The 24,176-nt window shown below is 48.8% G+C and overlaps 1 protein-coding gene across 5 annotated transcripts in view; it reads left to right on the top strand.

The window, feature by feature from the left end:
* Positions 1-24,176, top strand: part of TTC17 (tetratricopeptide repeat domain 17) — a 2,246,693-nt gene that overhangs the window by 1,944,992 nt on the left and 277,525 nt on the right. The gene's annotated exons all lie outside the window — the stretch shown is intronic.

Below are 24,176 nucleotides of genomic sequence, written 5' to 3'. Positions count from 1 at the left end.
CTTCCTCAGCTGCAGACCATGCCCGCATTCACCCCTTCTTTCCTTCCTCCTCACCACTAGTGCTGGGTGTCTTCTGCAATTGGCATCCAGCTACCATTCCTTTCACCACCCTGAGTGCAATACAGGGTGGGTGAACAACATGTCAAACCCCCTTAATATTACATACATCTCCATCATACTCTTGCGCGGCGTGGGAAGGGGATGATCCAGATGCTGCTGCAGGATCCTCACAGAGGGTGGATGGAGCAGGATTCCCTGTGATGTCGCCCCGTCTGAGATGCAATATCCATAATTCCTCTTGGAAGATAGACTGTGACGAATCCCAGGATAGCTGCTACCCGATAGTCCCCCTGTGGGTGGTACTCAGCAAGAGGATCTCATGAAAGGGACACTCCCTTGTGGAAATGGGGACGACTATCAGAGAAGAATGCAGTATACCCCGAAAATACCGTACCCTCCCTCATCTCCCTACTCTGTTAGGCAGAAACCTGTGCAGTTCCCTCTGGGACCACTGCAAAAGATTTAAGACTACAGGTGGTTAGCAGTAAACCCAATTGGTAGCAGTCTGTACCAATCAGATTTACCTGGTAGCTGTGGCTGAGCAGTGAGACGTCTCTCAAGAAGAGTTAGGCAGTATACAGAGTATTCACATTAGGTCAATAGAACACAGTAGAACAAGGAAACACTGACCAGAGCTTGGTGTAAAAGAGATATAATTATTTATTTAAAAACACATCTAGTTAAACACACTGGCACTAATATCAAGCAGTTCAAAAACATGGTCACTAAAAGATATACACTCCCTTCAACGATTATTAGACAAGTCTTAAGTAACGTGACACTTATTTTCAGACAGCGGTGAGCGCTTAACGAAGATGGCACTCTAATCAATCGGTTTAAGAGGGAGAGAAAGGCAGAGCAAAGATAGAAACAGATCCCAACACTTTCGGACGAACACAGTAGGAGAGAAAGGCAGGTTAAAACCGTAAATTCAAAGTTAACAAGGCCGGACCCACTTTAAGAGGCTCCGGTCGAAATGTGTCCAAGGTCACACGGTTGAAAGTGCCCAAAAGTCTTGCACAAGGTTCAGAAAGAGTTGGACCAACAGAAAGGGACCAGTTAGATGGTCAAGGCGGCCAACCCAGTCCAGAAGGTTAAGGGATTATTGTTACCTTGTAGCAATCTTTAGAAAGGGAGGCCTGACGGACACGGTACCTTAAAATGGTGAGAACGCTCCAGCGGGGCAGTTGTTCCTGGCAGCGGGTGCAAGTCGGTGCTTCGTCCGGGGGAAGAGAGGATCTCGTCGGGGAGGAAAACAGGAGTCCGTTGCACTGCCAGGGAAGAAACCAGCCGCGGATTTCTCAATTAAAAGGAGCGGTCCTTTTATTTGCGGTCCAGTGGTAAGTAGCTATCCGGTTGCCGGGGTGCTTGGCACGGGCAATTCGACCACAAGACGTCCTGGGATGCGAGAAAAGAAGGTAAACTGGTTGTGCCCACCAGTCAAGGGAAGAAGACTCCAGCAGGGAGATCTCCTCTGTCGTTGGGAAGTGGCGAGTCGGTTCAGCAGAGCTCCACCGGTGGTGTCGTCGTAGCAGGTCGGCTCAGCTTCTCCCTCAGCGGATTTTCAGGTCCTGTGGCGACTTCTGAAGTTCCAGTCCCCAAAGCCCTGCTTTTATGCAGAAAACCCCCATTCATTCAGCCTAGCTGTCAATCAAACATGCTAAGTGGTGAGCGGGGTGGCTCACCACTTGGGCCAATCACGCAAGAGTGCGACATGGGTTGGCAAGGCAACTTATTCCAAGGTGCCTAAACCCCCTCCCACACCCCCTGTGGTACCCAGACAGAGTGGCATCACTTTGGAGGGCTTCTGTGTAGAAGCCCGCCAAAAGTGGAACAAAGGGCTCGACCTTTGGTTTGGAGTTACAGAGGCGAACACAAACGCCATTTTAAAACCGAGCTTTGGCAGAAAATACCAACCGGTGAATTAATATTTAAATAAATAAACCGGCGGTATGTTAGAGGCTATGTAAAAAAAAGTATTGGCCTCGAACAATGGGAAAATCCCATCAAGATATATTCGCGTTTGAATATAAAAAGTAGTATCCACTGCCACCAGCCAAAACTCGACGAGGGGGGGCGGGACAGTGCCCCCTCGAACAACAGACCCAGGGGCAATCGAATTGCCCCTACCAGTACGCCCGCAATATGATGGTTTGTACTGGTTCTGTTAGTAATTTGGGACTAGTAAAGCCAATGGTGACTTTACATGCCCTGGGAGACAGTTGTCAGTCCCAGGGTATGGAGTCTATGGCGGGGGGGGTCACTATGACACCCCGGTGTTACTGCACGGAGGGTGCTGTGTAACACACATAGAAAAACACATGACACCCTATGGAGTAAAAGACCCCATAGCCCATAAAACACATTAACATTCAAAGGAACACCACAAATCATGTCCAAGAGTGGGAGAAAAAGAGTTTCACTCTTCGCAGGAGAAAAAAACAAACTCCAGAAATCCAGCAAAGCTGTTGGGGGACTCACTAGGTTAGGAAATTCAGCCTAAACAGAGAATTCACACTAACAAACCCTATACAGGGTAACATGATAGCACCCTCTTCCATGTGCCTATGTAAGCTAGAGCATCCAAACACCTTCCAAAATACCGAGACGAGGAAGAGCAGAGACTCCCTGCAGGAATCTTGCAAAAGTTTTGAGACAAAGAGGATTCCAAACCGGTATCCGTATAAATGATCGAATGCAAAAAAAATGAGGAAGAAATAACTGAATTGATTAACCATTTTTAAAACAAAAAAGGTGGGTCGTTTTTATTAAAATATAGGTTAGGGCTGGGGCAAGGGTATTAAGGTAAGGGGGATGAGGAGGGAGTGAGCGGGGGGTTCCCACCCCGCATTATTAGAAAAAGAATTTGGTAATTTGTCCTTTCAATGATTTGTTTGATAATATCATGGTAATCCTTCCAAACCACCCAGTGAACAGGAAGAGCATTATTAAAGGGACGAAAAAGAGGTGCAGAGTAGTAGAGCGTGCCGCGGAACCAATACCAGCAGTCTAGTCAATGCGGACAATCCGTATGCTGCCGAGAAATAAAAAGGGAACAAAGACTGAAGTTTGTTCAGCCCTCCTTCGTGGAGCTTCAAGCAGGTCAGCGGAGAAGGGAGACGGGCGGAACCAGGACTCGCTTGCAGAAAGTGAAGTCCCCGGAGAGGGTCAGAGGAAGAGGCACCCTTTGCCCTGCTGGAAAAAGACTACAGAGGTCTGCCAGAGAGAAGAGATTGCACCGCACATGCCGGCAAAGTTTAGCAGCCACAAATAGCAGCTACGGAAATACTGTGGCTGGGGTGAACGACGCAGAGAAAACGGGGCAGTCAAGACCGACTCCTGGAGCCAACCGGCGTCCGGACAAAAGCTTCCTGAAGGTAGGGTCTTGGCGGGGCTAGCTTGTGTGACGGAGGATAGATCTGGTAACCCCCTAAGCAGGGTAAAAGGACCCTGGAGTTTAAGACGGGGGGGAAAAAGCATATAAGAGAGACTTTAAAGGAACAACTATATGTGAAGTAGGGGTCTCAGCCCCTAAGGGCAAGAAAGAGTATGACGAAGTAATTACAGATGGAACAAGGGTCTGGGAAACCCAAATTAAGTGACCTTACTATAGTCAGGAGGCAAACAATAGCAGTGCCTGACAGGAAAACGAGCCAGGTCTGCTATACTAAAGAAAGAATCTATAAATCGAACATGTATAGCACCTGGCAGGATAGTGAACCCAGGTCCACCTTACAAATAGAAGAGAAACTATGAGCCTAAGAAGGCCAAAAGAAGAAACCATACCTCTTAGCCTTCTGAATTGTGAAAACCTAAGGTCAAGAGAAGAAACCATACCCCTGGGCATTGTGAACTGTGAAAACCTGAGGAGGCCAAGGAAAGGAACCATACCTGTTGGCATTGTGAAACCTAAGAAGGGCAATACCCCTTGGCAGTGGGAACATTGAAGAGCCACAAGGGATGGAGCTATCCCCCTGGTATTGTGAATAGAATAAGCATTTTCAAGAGACTTTATTTATTTTACCTACTATTGACCGAGAAATCCTTCAAGAGAACTGTTAGAACTTTTTGTTAATATAATCTGGAAAACGCGTCTCATCACCAGACGACGAACACAAAGATTCAGTCCAGAAGAAGGGAGTCGCTCTTTTGGGTTAAGAAGAGTCACGTTTTCTTTTCCTTAGTTAAAGGATATAAGGGACGGAAATAGGTTTTGACACACAACAGTGAACTATTCGTTTTGACAGACATTCTGACCGAGGCCTTAGTATTTAGTTGAGGCAGGGAAACCCCTCTTAGTATCAGGGATAGTTCGTTTTTTTTTCCCCTTTCATACTCTTACGTCCCGTCCCCTTTCCTCCATACTTCATGGGCGTCCCTTCCAAGGGACAGGAGACAGAACTTTTTCACCAGAAAAAAACCCTCTTCCCCTTCAAGCCTAGAGGCGCGCAGGGGTGCGGCCCTGGGAGCATGCGCTGCCCTGACTCTGCCCTCCAGCGCCACACCTCCGTTCCCTTTTCCGCATCGACGGGAACGGGCCGAATTCACCAGCGGTCCTGGGTTTGGCTTCGGCCATGTAATTCCACGCGCAGATATCTCTTCTCTTTTGTCTTTTTTGTCTGTCTTATCATTCAGGTACTCGGTCCTCAGGCGTCGCGCTCTTCCCCGGCACATGTCAACCTCCACAGGGTTCAGAAGGTGTCCATCTTGCAACAGGCTTTTCTAAACTACAGACCCCCACGCCCTCTGCCTACGTTGCCTTGGCCCCGACCACGGCTGGCAAACTTGTTCAGCGTGCAACGCCCTGTCATCAAAATTGCTGAAGAACAGACTAGCCAGGTGGAGGGGAGCGCCTTCACAAGTCTCCTTCAGAGGACCTGAAGAACTTCGTGAAACATTGAGCCAGGCCCAAGGTAGGGCCTCTATTTTCCATCACACCCCGCAAGGGAGACTCCTTCCCAAGGACTCGCCCGCGCAGGAGGGACCGCTCAGGTACTTTTACCAGCACATGCACCGAGGCTACTTCAGCAACCGGCCTACAGGCCGAGGGATCCTTGGATCCTGCCGGTGACAGTGTTGAATGACTGGAAGGTTCTTGTACAGGATTTTCATCCGAGGTGCTCTGCCCTTACACCGGCATTATGTCTGAGGGGCTACGCCCTATTACCGGCAATACATCCGAGGGGGCGCCTAAACGCAGCTCTACTGACCCCTGGGTCAAGGGTGTCGCACCTACTGGGTCTAGACCCGAGGAGCAGGGTAGGCCTTGCGATCCACACTCGAGTTTTGGAGGAGGCTGGGCCCAGCGAGCCGAGCAACACAACGCAGGCACGTGGCAGGCAGCTCGACAAAATGGCCACCGAGTCAAACATGGGCATCCGTCCAAAGCCATTCCAGGAGTTTGGGGAGTGTCAAGGTGGGACTGGCCTCAACCAGGTACGTGGCATACAGCCTATGCTTCATTTGCGCAGGGCAGATTCTCTCTACGTCCTTAAGGGAAGGGTATGCAGGGGCTCCAGCAGCCTCCCGCTACCCCTTCGGTACCCCCTACCCAGTGGTCGAAGTGGGCGGGAGCGATCGGGAGCGGTGCTCCTCTGCTTCTTTTAATTACGTTTCACCGTTCCTATACTTTTATTTTAAAAAAGAAACCGTTCCGGAATGGTTTCGTTTTAAAATAAAAGTGTAGGAAGAAGTTGAAACTTGCCCTTTCAGTGCACTGCACTGAACGTTGCCTTAAACAGCAGGAACATGTGTTTTGGGGTTTGTATTGTGAATGGGAGGGGGCGTGGTGATGGGGGTTTGTGGGGAGCCGGTGCAGGCCAGTAGGGAACATAGTTCCACTACTTCTTTTCGTACACTTCGACCACTGCCCCTACCACCTCTCCGGCCTGTGAAGGGGGGGGGGATCTTCGAGAGGTTCCTCGGGCTCATGAAGTCTCCTCGGATGGGGTTATCTTCAGACGCCATCAGGGACGTGCTCCCTACGATGCTACCGGCACCACAGGCTCCTCCTCCGGGGCCCCGGCGTTGGCTCTGCCTCCGGGTCTCCCCATCCGATTCCTCAGGCGGTTCCATACCAGCCTCAGCCTCCGGTCTCCATATCCCACCTACACAGGATCCTCATGACCGACAGGATATGGATGAGGAGGAGGATCCTGACACACCGTCCTCAACCAGGGCCTTCCACGAACGTCTTGCAGTATTGGCGGAGTACCTGGGCCTACCTCAGCCCGAGGTTGAGCAGCCGGCAGAGTGGGTCCTGGCTGAAGTCCTCACACGACGCCCCTCTACCAAAACAGGAATTCGACTGCAGAACGATGTAGTCTCCCTGGCCGAAAAGGGTTGGCTCAAGCCCCACTCTGTCCAGCCGGTCAATCGACGCCTGGACGCCAAGTACAGGCAGATGGAGAGGGATACACTCTTGCTGTCGGCCCATCCTCAGCCACACTCCTCGATTGCTGCGGCATCACTATACTACAAGCCTCAGTCGTCCTCAGCCTCCTGCTCAGCGACACTGCTAGGCAAGGAGGAGAAGATCTTGAAGGCATACAGGAAGAAGCTGTATTCCAACGCGTCCTTGCATCTTCGTCAGAGCAAAGCCAATGCCCTGCTGGCTGCCGTTAACCAAACGTTATGGCTGGAAATTGCAGACTTCCTCTTGGAACTCCCTACGCAGAGCCAATCACGTTTTAAGGCAGGACTGGCTGAGGCCAAGTTGGTGGCGCAGGACCTTAGGGAATCCTCTGTGGCCCATATTGACATCTCTGGCCGTGCCATCTGTATCGCCATGGACATGAGAAGGACAGCCTGGCGCCGGGCAACGAAATTCAACCCGGACGTCCAGGAACACATATTGGATCTGCCGTTCGAGGGGGGGGGGAGAAAGAGCTGGACAAGAAGAAAAACAGCTCACAAACAGCCAAGTCTTTATCCATCTTGACACAGACCACGCCCGAGTCGTACACCCGGTCACAGCAGCGCTCTGACAGGGGGCGTACGTATGGAGGGTTCCGCGGCTTCCAGGAACAGAGATCCAGGCAGCCTGACTGCTCCCCGTCTCAGAACCGGCGCAAGCAACAAAAAGGGGTTGGGGGGGGGGAGTAAGGGCTTTTTCCAGTCCCCCTCCTCCGTGACAGCCTATGAGGGAAAGAAGGAATGACGCGTCCTTCCGGGTCCACGTGTCTCCAGTGGGGGGCAGGCTTGCTCTCCATGCACATTTCTGGCGCCAGAATTTCACGGACCCCTGGATCCTCTCTGTAGTATCCACGGGGTACCGCCTACCCATCCCAGCCTGTCCTCCCCCCTCCACTCCCTCAAGTTGGGACAGCAACTCTTCTGGCATATATCCGGTCACTCGTAGAGAGCCAGGCAGTGGAGGAAGTTCCAGCCTCCCAGCAAAGGCTTGGGCTTTTACTCCAGGATTTTTGCCATTCAGAAGAAGAACTAGGCGGGCCTGAGAGTTGTGCTGGACCTTTCCACCCTCAACCTCTCCTTACCCCTGCAGAAATTCAAGATGGTTACGCCAGCTTTTATAGCGGAGACATTGTGCAAGGGAGACTGGATGTCCTCCCTGGATCTGAAGGACGCATACCTACACGTCACGATTTGGCAGCCCCATCGTTCTTTCCTTCGGTTCAGGATCATGGGCTACCATTTTCAGTACAAGGTCCTTCCTTTTGGCCTGAACTCGGCCCCTAGAGTCTTTACCAGGCTCATGAATACAGTGGCTGCCCTCCTCAGAGCACAGGGCCTCCACATGTACCCATACCTCGACGACTGGCTTGTCATGGCTACATCTCCAGAAGTGGTTCACCACTCTTCCCATGCCCTTATAAACACGCTGCACGATCTGGCCTTCTCGCTCAATCTCAAGAAGTCGCAGCTGCAGCCCAAGCAGACTCTGACATTCTTGGGTCTCATCTGGGACACGTGCTCTGAGAAGGTATTTCCGTCTGAGGACATTATCTTGGCCATCAAGAGGGTAACCGCCCACTGCCTCAGCAGAGGTGTGACCTCAGCTTGGTGGTACCAGCTTCTCCTGGGTTTCTTGGCGGCGGTTCTATTAGCCGTCCCCCACACGAGACTGAGGATTCGGAGGATTCGGCTGCACTTCGCGGCCTCCTGGAACCAGGACCGGGGTTCTCAATCAGAGAGCATCAACATTCCTCCATCTCTTCCCCCCAAACCTAACATGGTGGTCCAAGGACTGCAACCTACGGACGGGCAAGCCCATTCAACCGCCCACCCCGCAGGCCACCATCACCAGACTCCTTGCTCGAGGGCTGGGGAGCCACCCTGGACGATCTCTCGGTCCACGGCACCTGGACTCGACAGGAGCAGGAATACCACATCAGTTGGTTAGAGCTGAACGCCATCTGGCTAGCGCTCAGAGCACTCCTACCACTTCTCAGGGGCAAGGTTATCCTCATCCAGACAGACAACTCAACTAGCATGTACCACGTCAACGAGCAGGCAGGCACCATATCCCCTGCTCTGTGCAAACTGACAATCAGCATGTGGAAGTGGACCCTGGAAAACGACATCTACCTCACGGCAGTCCACCTCCCGGGGGGAAGCCAACCTGGAGGCGGACAGGCTCAGCAGGTTGGGAGCGGACAATTATGAGTGGCAGCTTAAACTACTTCGTCATTCAGGAGATCTTCAACAGGTGGGGTCATCCCCAGGTGGATCTCTTTGCCACAGGGCACACCAAGAAGTGCCCTCAGTTCGCCTCCTGGCAGGGACAGGGCCCCGGCTCCCTTGGCAATGCATTGCGGCTTCAGTGGAGCGGCATGAGGGCTTGCGCCTTCCCACCCATGCCACTGATCAGAGTGATTTTCAAGATCAAGGAGTCTCGCCAATTCACATCATTCTAATAGCTCCACGGTGGCCGGCCAGGCCATGGTTTTCGGAGCTGCTCTGCCTCTCGGAGCCTCCGATTCACCTCCCGATGGCCCCAGCACATCTTCTGGCACAACAGGGGTGCAGGGTCATCCACCCCGCGCCACAGAAACTAGCCCTCACAGCGTGGTACCTGAGCAGGTAACACTGCAGCACCTCAGCCTCTCACAGGCTAATCTGGAAATCATACAGGGCACTAGGAGCAAGGCTACCAGGGCCCAGTATAAAAGTAAATGGACCAGATACTGCCACTGGGCAGACTCCAAGGAAATCGACCCCCTGGCATGTTATTTGGACGACATGCTCTCCTTCTCGGCACACCTCATCCACTCTGTTGTGCAGGTGGCACCTGCTGTACATACCTCGCAACCATAGGGGCTTACAGGAACTCGGAGGAGGGGATCTTCTCCTCCTCCAATCCTATCGGCAAGAAACATTTCACAGGGCTTGCAAGGCGCTACCCGCCCGTCAAAAGGCCGTACCCAGTGTAGTACCTCAACATAGTTTAGGGCGCCCTGGCGCACAAACCTTTTGAGCCAATGGCGTCCGCTGACATCAGGCTGGTCACCATCAAGACGGCCTTGCTAGTCGGCTTCACCTTGGCTCATAGAGTCAGCGAAATACAGGCACTGGTCACCTCAGAACCATATACTACCTTTCACAGGGACAAAGTAGTCCTGCGGACACACCCGGCATTTCTGCCGAAGGTGCTGTCTGCTTTCCACTTGAACGAGGAAATAGTCCTTTCTACATTCTTTGCCGATCCCAAGGATGAGGCATAGAGTGTGCTGCACTGCCTGGATGACGGGCGTGCCCTAAAATTTTACTTGGACAGGACCAAGGGCTACTGCAAATCGGACGCCCTGTTTGTCACTTTCAGAGGCTCAAGACCAGGCTATCAGGCCTCCAAGGCCTCCATATCCCGCTGGATGGTCTTGCCCATCAAGGAAGCATACAAGGGCCAGCACAAGCCGCTTCCGGCCAACATGCATGCCCATGCAGTCGGTGCCAAGGCAACGGCCATAGCATTCCAGCACCTCAGCAGGTCATAAGCAGGGGGGCGACTTGGCCCATTCCCTCGGCTTTCTGCAAGCATTACTGTTTGGATGCCGGCTCTAGATCTGATGCGGCTTTCGGACAGGCGGTTCTCAGGAACCTATTTGCTTAAGGAGGGTCTCCTCTCCACCACGGGGCTACATTCAGTTGTAATCGTGTCATGGGTATCAGGCAGGTAGTTGGGGCAAGCTGGGTGGAGACTTGGCAGGCCTGGCATAGGCACACAAAGAACCCATAGCAGATCCCTCCTTTACTTACTTCGTAGTGTTTGTAGTAACTTTCTGGTTACCACTTCCTGTTGCCAAATAGGAAGTGCATGACAATTCATGAGCTCTCTAGTGTTTGGGTGTGGCTGGCTATATAAGCCACACCCAAGATTCTTCCAGTGCTTCGTGTTGCTTACTGTGAGCTGTACCAGTAACACACTTGCTGTGCTCTGGATCAGCCAGATCTGCTTACTTGCTCCGGATCATCCTACTTCTGCTTACCCGTGCCGGATCATTCTGCTTCTGCTTACCTGCTCCGGAGGAACCTCCGTTCTTACTCCACGCCGCAGCAATCTCCAGTCAAGAGGGGACTTCTACACCGGCACCTGTAAGAACAAAGAAGAACTGGGTTAGCATGCGCACATCAGTAACGCTGCGCATACTCACCGGATCTTTCCGCGACGCTGGAATCCAGGTCAGTTGTACGAGCGCACAAACCCCTGCAAAAGAAAGTATACATTATTCATTGCGCTCGCCCCAATAACGCGGACACTTATTTCACTCCGCTCTCTCTCTCAACGCGGTGCATACTTATCAAAGCCTACGTGCATACTTACCAAACCACCAAGTCTCCAATAGCGCTGAACCCGGACTCGAGGCGCTAATACCACATCATTTCTCCTGCAAGGGAATGGGAGAGACATTACCAGGCGCGCTTGAATTGAAGGCGCTGCGCATACTTACCAGCAGCTAGCTTCTACACGCAGCGCTACTCGCCCACAAAAACACAGGCAAACAAAGACAATACGGACAATTTTGGACACTCAACATTCTCCGCGCAACGTTCACTTGTGAGAAGGACTTTCTAGCCAGTGAAGAAACTGGCGCCATGAACACTCGGCCTTGCTGTGACGGCATAAAACAGCGTGTGGCATCTTAACTCAGCCTATAGACATTGGCATCAATCACAAAAAGTGAATCGCGCCCCTGCGAATGCAGGATGGAGTGCACACCTTACTAAAGATCAAGGTAAGCCCTAGGGGACATCACAGCACACAGTTAAGAGAAGGGAAGGGCCCAGGGGAATCAGGTGAATTCAGGTCTGAGTGTACACCTTGTATTTGACAGGTATCCCTCCGGGTGAAACGGGGGAAGTGTGAACTCTGGGTCAAGGGAGGCTCATCCATCGCTCCTGCAGAGACACAGGTGAGTGTGACAATCGCCCATGCAGTATGGAGGAAAGGGGACGAGACGTAAGAGTAATTATAAGTTAGTCACCGTAGTGACTCTTGGTCCCCTTTCCTCCATATGTTCGACCATCCTCCCTCCTAATAATACTGGTGTCATTAGGCAATGTTAAATCTATTGTCGACGCGTCAATGGGGACTGAGGTGTGCCGCCGGAGGGCGAAGTCAGGGCAGCACATGCTCCCTGACTTCCCAGGGCCGCACCCTCACCCGCCTCTAGGTTTGAAGGTGAAGAAAAATGTTTTTGTTGAAAAGGGTTCTGTCTCCCGTCCCAGTCTGGAGGAAAGGGGACTAAGGTCTAAGAGTACGTTAGTCACTATGGCGAGTAAATTATTATTTTTTCAATAAGTGTTTAACCTCAATAAAGTCACCGGTGTGTCGATCTCCTCCTTCTGCACCCTTACACGACCCACAACTATGGAAAAGTGCTCCAGTCCCAGCAGCCATGGGTTGTGAGAGAAATAGATTGTCATAAACTGAATTATGCCCCATAGTACAGAATGTTCAGTAGAGCAAATATTCTTTCCAAGCAGTAAAGTTTCAGTGGCAAAAATGTATTTCTTGAACAATGAATATTCAGTGGTAGAGGCATACCTTTCAAACTGTGACGCTCGCGGAAACCAACATGACACCCCTACGGCGAGACTGGTGGAACAAACTGGTTCCCTGAAGTGGGAGTGGTCAACAAATCAATCATGCCCTGTATAAGGCGAGAGAAGCAAGGATCAGGACTGCACCATGTAGCCTTGCCAGAGTGATACGCTTGTTCTTCCTGCAGACACGGACATCCGAGTAACGCAGCAGAGTCACAAGCAAGCACAGTAAGAGTTCCAAGGTTGGCCCCAAGGCTCTGGTGCCCATTTAAAGCCTGGGAAAAAATAGTTAACAATGGGGGCCACTTATTCAACCAATATGAAGGAGGTAACAATCATGCAATTTTAAACACATTAAGACCAGATTAGAGGGAGGGCCATTCAAGAGACTAGAAATAGACCACCAAGGGAAATACCAATCCTAAGTCAACTTACAAAGAGGACCTTCAATTCATGTGTACAAAAAGGGCAGAGAATAAGAACCAAGAGGAACTAGTTGGACGAGAACAGACTTGCTGTTCTCTGATGCATGGGGAACAAAGGAGACTAGTACCTGGATCAAAGGTGGCACATCTGCTGGCAGCAGCGCCACAGAAGCTGTGCCAGATTGAAGAAAAAATCCACACCCATAAGAGCTGTGCCGGGCATGGTACTTGTTGGTAGGTGTTGCCTGAGAGACAAACTAGGTTAAGGGAGGCCACAGGGCGGTATCCTCCCATGAGAATCCTAAACTGGTAAGAAGCTGAGAAAGAGTGGCCCTTCGCCTTTTCGCCCTAGGGGACAACAGTGGAGGGGAGGTTCCTTTCGTTACTACTCCTCTTTTGGTAGGATGGGAGAAGCCGCCAGTCAAAGGGACCAACGAAAAAGAACCTGTGGTGGTTGGGGAAATAGGGGTGCCAAAGCCGCTCAGGCAGATGCCGCTTTGTCTTCAGGCGCTGCCGTAGCCGCGGTAATGTCGGCATGCTCACTATGTTTGACTTGTCAGCAGCGTTCGGCACTGTTGACTCAAAAATCCTGACTGCTAGACTGAGGGAACGAGCACGTCTCTAACGAGGCATTGAGATGGTTTGACTCCTTTTTGAGCGATCACATACAGAAGGTTAAAATGGGCTCATTTATATCTGAAATGCTGACCACAATCCAGAGTGTGCAGCAGGGCTCCTCACTATCTCCGGTTCTTTTTAATCTTTATTTCGAATGGATTGTGTCCTCCAACGTATTCCACATCTTTCAGTAATGTCCACAGCTGTGTACTTCGGAAACTTTTTCGGCAGAGGGTGTCCTGCGTCACTGGCGTCGGGTTGATGTCCCTCGAAGGCCTCCTTCGAGGGCAACATCACCGGATGTTATAAATAGGACGCACTGCGCCCGTAGCCTCAGTTCCATTGTTTCTGCAAACTTGTTTGCTTCGGAAACTCGCGTGCCTTGTATATTCCTCGTGAATGATGTATTCTTTGACCCCTCCGACTCCGTGGTCTGGCTTCAAGACTTGCCGGGACTGCAAGTCTAAGATGTCGATTACCGACCCGCATCGCATTTGTTTGTGGTGCCTTGGTGAGAGTCATTACACCGACGACTGTTCCAAATGCCAGTCGCTGACTGCTAAGGCCTTGCAGGAGCGTAAGGGGAAGCTCCAGGTAGGTAGGGGTTCTAAACCCAGTAAGTACCATAAAACTTCAAAGGGGATGTCCACCGACGATTCAAGGGGCGACTCTCTGCATCGGAATGAGTCCCGGGGATCTCGGTCCCGGAGTGGTTCCCTCCATTCGTCCTTGTCTCAGCATTCCAGGAAGCGCAGTCACCGGTCGCCTTCCCCATCCTCCTCGGAGGATGGAGCCACAAGGAAAGTGGCTTGTCCAACTAAGTCCTCGACTCCGGAGGAATGGGCTGCCTTCAGGGAGCAGTTATTGCCGATTTTCCAGTCCCAGGGCACAGTTATATGCGCGCTTTTGGAAAAAGCTGTCCAGGAATGGTCTCGATCCGTGGCTCGTGTGCCTTTGAGCTCGGGTCCTCAGCGTGATTCTCATCGGGAACCTTCGGGGTCCCGTTTGGACAAGGCTCAGGATGGTCGCAAGAGACGTGCTTCCAGGTCTCGGTCGTCGTCCCCAGCAAGACCGCAGAAACCTGGTAAGGGTCAGATATGGACTTCGAAGCTTTGCCTTCGCACCAGCCGTCAGCGCCGTTATCGACGCTGAAGCCGTCTGTGCTCTCGGCATTGGGGTCTTTGGGGTCTTTTGGCCAGAATTTGCCCATGGAGATCCCAGGTACTGTGGATCCTCCAAGGAAGGCTACTTCAAAGTCTTCAAAGTCTGAGGCCTGTTAAGGAATCCAGACCCTCTTCTGTCCCGAGGTAGGACTTTTACCTCCCTCTGGATAACATCCATGAGAATGAAGAGAGGTCAGATGTAGATTTTGAGCCTAATGTGGCTCCTGTCTTTTCCGGGGACAGTCAATTGAAAGAGTTAGGGCAATCTCTTCATGATGCCGGTGGCTTGGGCACTTCTCCTGAGGTGGAGTTTGGCAGGCCTGAGCCTGGGGCTCATGCTGAGTCGTCCTACAGGAGACTGATGGCTAGGGTCACTAAGTATCTTGGTTGGTCCAGTCCTCCTGAAGCATTTATTCAGAATGACTTAATGGATATTTTGGATCAAGGTCCGTTATCTGACCCGGTGACATTGTTGAAAAGGGTGGCGGCTGCTTGGCAGACACCGGAATCTCTTCCGGCAGTTAACAAATCATTAACTAAAAAAATACTGCCCTTCCGGTAGTGACGCCAGCTAACTTTCATCTAACCCCACTCCCGAGAGTTTGGTGCATTGGGCGGCTATGGCCACCTCGAGGCAGGTGGCGTACCCTACCATCCCTCCTGATAGGGATGACAAATGCTTCAACGGTTGGGCACGCAAGGTGTTTTCTGCAGGGAGTATGGCGCTGAAATCGGCCAACTCCACTTGTGCCTTAGCAATATTTTCACACACTCTTTGGAATTGTGTTTCTCTAGCGGCTGAGCATATTCCTGAATGGGAAGAAAAAGATGGGTTCCTTGCTCTCGTGCAGGATGGCAAGGATGCCATGTGTGAATCCCTTCTGTCGGGTTTGGACACGGCCGACAGTGTTAGCCAGTCCATGGCTGCGAGCACCGTTATACGCAGGTTTGCGTGGTTGCGCAAGTCCGGTTTTGCTCCTGATGTGCAACTCCCGTCTTTTGAACATGCCCTTTGATGGCATGCATTTGTTTGGCAGCAAGGCTGACGAGAGCCTTGAGAGGTTGCAGAGCTCCAAAGCTGCGGCTAAATCTTTGAGCGCAGCTGTGCGTCAACCTCTGCCTTTTCGTCCTAGGGGACAACAGTGGAGGGGAGGTTCCTTTCGTTACTACTCCTCTTTTGGTAGGACGAGAGGAGCCGCCAGTCAAAGGGGCCAACCAAAAAGAACCCGTGGTGGTCGGGGAAATAGGGGTGCCAAAGCCGCTCAGGCAGCTGCCTCTTTGTCTTCAGGCGCTGCCGTAGCCACTCCAAAACAGTCATGAGGCCATGTTCCATGGTTCGCCGGTTGGAGGCAGACTGTCTCAGCATCTCGAAAAATGGTGGGCTATTACTTCAGATGCGTGGGTTCTGGATACCATAACCCACGGCTACTGCCTTCCCTTCCTAAAGTGGCCTCGCGACAATCCACCGGGGAATCTCTCTTTGAAGCTTCCAGATCCACTCCTTGTGCAGGAAATCCTGACCCTGCGGGAGAAATGCACTATAGAACTGGTGCCTGTAGCGGAGAGGAACAAGGGAATGTATTCCCCATATTTTTTGATTCCAACGAAAGATGGTGGATTGAGACCCATCTTGCACTTGCGTTGGTTGAACAAACTTGTCAGGAAGTACAAGTTCAAGATGGTCACTCTTTCTCAAGTCCTCCAGGCCCCTCGTCTCCAGGATTGGTTGGTGTCTCAGGATGCTTACTTTCATGTACCGATTCATCTAAAGCACAGAAAGTACCTGAGGTTTGTGGCTGGCAGCTTCCACTTTGTTTTGGGTCCTGCCATTCGGGTTGACCTCCGCCCCGAGGGTCTTCACCAAGATCATGGTGATGGTGGCGGCAGCATATCGCAGGCGAGGGGGGGATTCACGTCTACCCCGACCTGGACGACTGGCTGATCAGAGCACGTTCTCGCGAGCAAGCTCTGTATCATCTGAGTCTCCCATACCACGCCCTTCACAAGATGGGCTTCTCCCTCAATTTCAAGTAGTCGCATCTGACCCCTTCCCAACAGCTCCAGTACATCGGGGCTGTGTTGGACACGTCTTTGGGGAAGTGCTCGCCTCCCAAGGTGAGGGCTCATCACATTGTGCAGATGGTGGACAAGTTTCAACATTCCCTGCATCTCCTAGCTTTCGAATTCTTAAGGTTGCTCGGCCTCATGGCATCCTCCATTGTTCTGGTGTCAGAGGCCAGCCTGAGGATGAGATCCCTGCAATGGGTCCTCGGGATGCAGTGGTCACAATTCTCAGGCAAGATGTCGGATCCCGTCCAGATTCTGCTCTCTGTCTCCCAGGATCTTCTGTGGTGGGCCAACGAGGGGAACCTGATGAAGGGGGAGCCGTTTTGGCAACTGTGGCCAAAGGTGACTGTAGTGACGGACGCTTTCCTCAGAGGATGGGAAGATCATGCCGACGATTTGACTGCCGGCGGTCGCTGTTCTCCGTCGGAGTCCAAACTCCATATCAACTTGTTAGAGCTGAGGGCCATCAGGCTGGCCCTGAAGGCTTTTCTGCCGTCTGTGCGGGGGAAGAGTATCCTGATCATGACGGACAACACAGTGGCCATGCATTACCTCAACAAAAAAAGGGGGTGATTGGTAGGGGGTAGGGTCACTCCGATTGTTCAAAGAGGCAATGCAGCTCTGGTTCTGGGCAATCCAGCCGGGAATTTCACTTTCAGCAGTTCATCTGGCCACGGAGGACAATGCGGCGGTGGACGCTCTGAGCAGGCAGAGCACGATCTCTCACGAGTGGGAGTTGGCTCAGGAAGTCCTTCTAGAGGTCTTCGCCCTTTGGGTAACCCCACAAGTGGATCTCTTCGCCACCAGTGCCAACAGGAAGAGCGACAGATTCTGCTCAACAGAATTTCTTCTGAGGAGAGCCTTAGGAGACGCATTTGTAGTGGATTGGTCATTCCCACTTCTGTACGCATTTCCTCCAGTCCCCGTCATTCCTCAAGTGTTAAGGAGGTTACGGAGGTTCGGATTCCACATGATCCTCATCACTTCGGACTGGGCCAGGAGAGCGTGATACCCGGACCTTCTAGAAATGTCCTCCTTGCCTCCACGTCGTCTTCCCTACCAAGAGGATCTGCGCTTGTGCGCGATGGGTGGGGGCTTGGGGGATATGTGTGTGTGTGTGTGTTCGTTCTCCATCCAGAGGTCAATACTCTCAACCTTGACGCTTGGTATCTGAAAGGTTGAGGTATAAGGATTGCGACCTCCCGGATGACATGATTGGAGGTGTTGCTTTCGTCCAGGCTGCCGGCAACCAAGTCCTTGTACCGTTGCCATTGGCGTAAGTTTTGCGACTGGTGCAGAGGACAAAATGTTGATTCCTTTTAGTGTCCCATTCCCGTGGTTCTGTCTTTCTTGCTTTCTTTGGCCCACAGGGGCCTTCAAGCAGGTACCATTAAGAGTTACCTGGCAGCGCTGTCCATCTTCAAGCGCTCGTCTGAAGAATGTTCTCACTTTAGGATTCCTTTGATTTCCCAATTTCTTTAAGGGCTCACTAACCTGCCAAGTACTGTTTGCTGCCTGTTGCCTGCTGATACTCTGCCTTTCTGACAATTGGAATTACTGCTGTCGTTATCCTTCAATTTTCACTGCCCTTGGAGCTGCAGCACCGTCTCCTCGGCTGGAGGACGTCTTTGCTGGTAACACCAGCACACCTGACCTCGAGGTGACTACTTGCCTTGTGTTGCCTGGCTGGCTTGGGACTATTGAACTTGTGTGCCTCATAAGTTGTGTGGCTGTGGTTATAGATGTGTATTGGCACTCAAACTTTAGTCGCCATGAGCCTAACTGCTTTTCTTTATTGTTGAAGGCGTTTCCTGTACGAGGTGGCCATGCCCCCTTTGACGAGTGACATCGCCCGAAACACGTTAAGTAAACTCCTTTTGGCGCACCCGCGCCGCGCTCCAAGTACCTGCCAAGTACTGTTTGCGGCGCGGGGTGCCTTCCACTAAGGCCTCTTTGTTCTGGGCTCTCAACCTGAAAAGCACAGTGGGTGATTAGGACTGTGTTGTTGGGGGTAACGCCATACCGTGAGCCGGCTTGACCTCTCGTGCATTCCACCTTTGCCTTAGGAGACTGCGGGCTGTACGCCTTTGATCCTTGGGCTGGTGGTCGTCTTGAGCAAGCTTTGGTGCCCGGTTTTTGTAACCCCAAGGTGAAGGTTGTTGCCAAACGAAGAGCATTGTATAGGATCGGACTTTCTTGCACATATGTTGTCCCTTCGCTACACACCCTAGTTACGTTGTTCCCCACTGAGAACTGATTACTTGTTTGCTTTTATAATATAACTGTATAGAAACTGCCGTGGTTAGACAACAAGTACAACATAGTAGCGTAACAGTTGTGTCAATTGGCAGTGTATGGTTGGATTGTCTGGCAAGTGTGGTGGGTGTAGGTTGTAGATAATCTTCAAAGAAATTATCATCACACTTTGGAAATTGTATTCTTTTGTTGACTCCATTGTATTGAGTGTCACTTGTGCTGGTCATAAAGAACTGATTGACCATGGTTGGGAATCTACGCAATGGGAAACATGTATCCAAGGATAAAGTAGATCCTGCTCTTGACGGTACTGCGCCCATTCAGCTTCATGACTCTACTTTGAATGAGTCTGCTCCAATGCTATATGAGGTGCATGGAAGTATGCGTGAAATGGATGGTAACACGGTCCCCTATAGCCTCCAATCTTTGTCTGTTGAACGAAACGATGAAACAGACATAGGATTGGATGCAATGATGGTTCCGCACTCGGGAATAGCGAAAAAGAGAAATACTATGAAAATACCCATTTATATGACACCATTTAAAGGGAAAAATCCATTTTCCTCATTTAACAAGACATCCAAAAACGAGCTCTCTGATGTATCTATCATGGCTCCTGCACTTGTTAATGAATGGGAAAAACGTTGTTGCATTTCCCCAGGGCCCTCCTCACCTGCAGTAATTCATCCTTCAGACATTGAAAGCATTTATTTACACAATGGCAATGACCTGTCTCATGCTGTGGCCTCTTCTGAACATGTTTTACCTCTGATGCCACCACTTGTAGGACCCTCCACTAGCTCTCCCACTAATCAAATAATGGGTGAACTATCTGGAATTGGGGTGGCGGCAGTTTCAACATCTAGAAATAGAAATCGTGATGCTCAAACGATTGGTGAGGGTAATGAAATGCTCCCTGTAGACGAAGACTCACTGATTAAAAACTCTGATATTGATGTAAACAATGTTCTTAATCCTACCAACATGGGTGATGGTAATGCCGCATTTCCGGTAATTACCTCTATTATGAATTTACTGGATAAGGGGCATGACCTTACCCATGTACATCTAAATTCGATCAAGGATAACTTAGCTGACCTGTCTGGGAAAATAAGCAAAATTGAGGGCTTTATGATGGCTTATGCTACATGTCAAACTGAAAAGAATGAAGCTACTCGACTCACACATATTAAAAATGGCATCTCCAACGCCCAAAAAAAATCGAGACTCATCATCTCAGACTGAGGAAGCCTCCTATGCTAAGGCATTGACTTTAGGCGCTATTGGTCAAAATATAGCTCCTGGTACTCCATCAAATGTGCTTCTAAAGCTTATTCCCGCCAACTCAGTTAAAATAGACGAAGTGCTATACCGATTAACGGCTCAGCAATGTCTTGCGAGGAAAGCGTGTGACATTGATTCTTGTGAGAGAAGTTCAGCGATTCCAGCAGATGTTATGCATGATGAACATCCAAATAGCCCTACGCCACTTGTTAACATGGTAACGAATGCTGAGGCAGTTCAAGGATTGCTGGAAGATGGTACGACGCGAATTGAGTATGAAGCTAACATTGCCAATGATATAATTAACCCCGAGAGTGAAACTGAATCATGCAAAGATACTCCCGTAACCTTTCTCTCTCGCAAAATGAAACGTGCCCAAGCAAAAGCTTTAAAAAAAGTGAACCAAAAAAAAAAGAAATCTTGCCCAGTCTATTCATGAGTCCACTAAGTCGCATAAAAAAAAAAAAAAAAATCAAGGACCACAAAGTAGCTTTAATGGTGTGCTAGAAGCTAAGCATGTGATGAATAAAATGAGCAAGCCAATGAGCTTGTGATTGATTTATCTCAGTTAAATGACGAATCAAAAGCATTATTAAACCTCGCTCTACCCAATGAGCAGAAATTAAAACGCTCAGGAGGAAGGGATACGGAAAATAATATGCATTCAAATATGGGGGCGGCCTCAGATGAGACTAACACACAGAAGCAAGGGCGTCTTTCAGCATTCTATCCCGTCATTAAAACTAAGACGAGCAGAAATGAAACAACTTATGTGGCTATAACATCCGCACCTCATAAAGAAATATCTAATGCGACTGTGAGCAATCTTTTCACCAAGGAGTTACAAAAATCTAGAGAGGTCACTCTGAATGTTAACCAACAAAATGTCGTAGATGTTGAATGCAGGGAAAGCGACGAACGTCCTGAAATTGTTGACGCAATAACTAAAAATATCTTAGAAAGCATTGAAAACGCTGCCAATCATCAAGATACATCTGCTCAAAATCAGGGTAATCCTCCTTTAAACATCGATCAAAAGGAAAGTGATTTGGTAAACTATGGACAGCAGTCACCTAAAAACTCTGAGGTGGTTAATGAAGAATGTTTATTTTCTAGAGATGTGCGGTATATATTGGGTTGGCAAAGTGATGCTCAAAGAAATGGTCAACAAGGGTTGAATAGATCATTTATATTCAATGTATTCAAAGGGAGCCCGCAATTAAGGACTTTACATTCTGATGACATTGAATGGGTTAGACTGGCAAATCATAACCTACGCATGATATGTGCACCCCAGTCCCTAATAATTACGAGGCTACTTTGGGAACACAGGAAAGACTTTGAATTGCGTGGTTTGGAGCTATCTTTATTGCGGTCTATGGAAGAGGCTGAGGCTTTTTTGGAGGCACCATCTGTGTTGGAACGGAATCAATCTGGGGACAAGAATCAAGCTGGTAGCCAAGACGATGCAGCTGATCTTATTACCCAAATTACAACACTGGTAGGTGCAGCCTCCAATTTAACATGGCTAGCCCCTCTGATGACATCCATTATCGACATGGCCGCAAAACAAAAGCATTCCTAATTGTGTTGACTTGAGGTTTATCTGATGGGACTGTTGTGGGATGAAAAACCTTGGCGACTGGCTCAAGGTTTCTGTGTGTATCCATTCTCCCAGTATACTATTCATACAGGAGACAATGTGTTTGACTACTTTCTTCATTGATGGTTATGACACGTTCAGTGCACCTGCTAGTCAAGGGCTTGCTGGGTGTCCTTCATGTGGTGTGGCAATTATGATTAGTAATTATATTAAACATAGCTCTAAAATCCTATATTCAGCAGCGAATGTATTGACGATCAAATTTTTCGCTTGTGATCAGCCTGAGCACATATATTTCTTATTATGTGTGTATTGCAATCCAGCTGATTCCTTGATAGAAACATTTTTGGACACATTGGATGTGATCTTCTTGGTTGCAATGGAGCTTAACCCCAACTATTTGATGTTGATTGGTGGCGATTTCAACTCCATTTGTTCTAATATGAGGTCTTGCCATAGACATTATCGCATTTCTAAGCACAAAGATACTTTAATTATTAGAGGAAAAAAACTGAAGCAATATTTTAGAGATTGGAACATTGTCCTGGTAGACTTTGATTCTGGGATGCATTCAGGTACCTGGAAGCGAGGTGGAGTCTCCTCTTACCTTGACTACATTTTTATTTCAGAGAGACTAATGGGGCGCGCAAATAAGATAATTATAATTGACACTCTTTAGTGACCACGCGCCTATTAGTATGATTATTAAATTAGTCTTCTCTATTCTAGAAACTACTCCAATCTTAAAAATGTTTTAAATCAAGCAGGCTCAACATTCAGTAGGATGGCACCCCACCATGTGTAGACGTTTGAATTTTCTGGTTCACAAGGACTTATGGAGAGTCCCCAAAGGAAGTGACATAAAACACAATGCACAATTTCGAGAGGCATGGAATAACCTTATTATAAAAAATCACCTATATTCCATTATAAATAGCAAAGGGATGTGTAATATTCGACATCCTCATGTGTTTAATGGTTAAATTGCCTCCTTAAAACGAAATAAAAATCTTAGCCTGAGAAAATTGCGAAACTTGAACACTGACTGTTACACATGTAAAAAGAAAATCTGTTTAAAATATAATAATAAAATCAAACATATCAAATACAGAAGTAAATTACTTGAGAACCAAGTAACTATCAAAGCTCTTATTTGCAAAGATAACCGCAGAATATGGTCAATTATTAATGATACCAATAGATGCGAGCAGCACGACCTAAGCTCCTCGGTTTCATCAGATTCTTGGAAAACATTTATGACTGAGAAATTTTAATTACCAACACAATTCCGTATTATAAACAGTGGTATTATTAATGAACAATGTTCTGATGATTTGTCTTTCACCATGGATGAGATATTGGACGCTATTGGTACACTTAGATCTTCTAAAGCGCCAGGTACTGATGGGGTGCCCTCGTGCATTTTAAAGGATGATCTAATATATTGGACTCTAATTGTATTCCTAAATCATGGCAAAATGACATAATTATTCCAATCTATAAGAAGGGCGATACAAATGACCCTGCAAACTTTCGGCCGATTGCCCTTATGGATGCCTCGGCCAAGGTTTTTGCCATCTGTCTATTAAAGTTGCTACAAAAGCATATCGATAAGAACGATATTTACTCCGTTTCAATCTGGGTTTAGAAGGAATATCGGAACTTCCCTTAATGCAATCATACTTGCTCACTTAAATGTAAAATCAAAATGACCTGAGTCTGTACCAATATATATTGCGTCGTTAGATCTGACCAGTTCTTTTGATTGTGTAATTCGAGAAGTGTTGTGGGCAAAACCTGTGAAACTAGGTTTCCCTCATAGACTTATACAATTGCTTTCAATGCTTCATACAAATACTTGTTTTCAAATTAGAATAAACAAGGAGGGTGTGCTTTCATCACCCATTACCTCGGAGATGGGGGTTAAACGGGGCTGCAATCTTGCGGCAACCCTGTTTAACATGTATATTTCCGACATCTATCAACTAAGGGCATGTAAGGGTATGTTTCCGGTAAAATTAGGTAGTATGAAATTAGACTGGCTCTGCTTTGCGGATGACATCATATTATTTGACAGGACTCAATCAGGACTGCAGCTTAAATTAAACACCTTCTATCATTATGCTGCAGATCACAATCATGTCGCTAACCCCAAAAAATTTCAGATCATTATTTTTCATAATAGGAAAAAAATAAACTCTTATTATTGGGCAATTGCTGATGGCAGACTAGAAAAGACAGGCTCTATTAGATACCTAGGATACCCTTTGACTAACACCTATTCACTCAAATTTTGGAAAGAGTTCTTGGTAGTAAAAACTAGTTCCCTTCTATCAATGATGAAGACGATTCATACTAAATATTGTATGTTTTCGTTGTTGCCTTTGTTGGACTTTTACTTATTCAAATTTGAACCTATTATTCTTTTCGGCTTAGATATCTGTTTAATGAATATCGATCAGCACCTCATTCTGAATCAAGGGACCTTGTGGAAAAATACTTTGGGGCTATCTCTAGCTATACCAAATTCGATTATTTGCCACGAGTTGGGTTTATCTTCACTAGCATCGAAATGGAAATGGCGACAACTAATGAGATATGCTAAAATGCTATCGCCACCTACAAATTATTTATATGAAGATCTAAATGTCTTACTAACGAAGGGTGATCTTCAATCACTGGAAATGTTTCAAAATC

The sequence above is a fragment of the Ambystoma mexicanum genome, chromosome 11 (assembly GCF_040938575.1).
Source record: "Ambystoma mexicanum isolate Mex_15411 chromosome 11, UKY_AmexF1_1, whole genome shotgun sequence".
NCBI classification, from domain to species: Eukaryota; Metazoa; Chordata; class Amphibia; order Caudata; family Ambystomatidae; genus Ambystoma; species Ambystoma mexicanum.
This window is presented reverse-complemented; position numbering and strand designations above follow the sequence as displayed.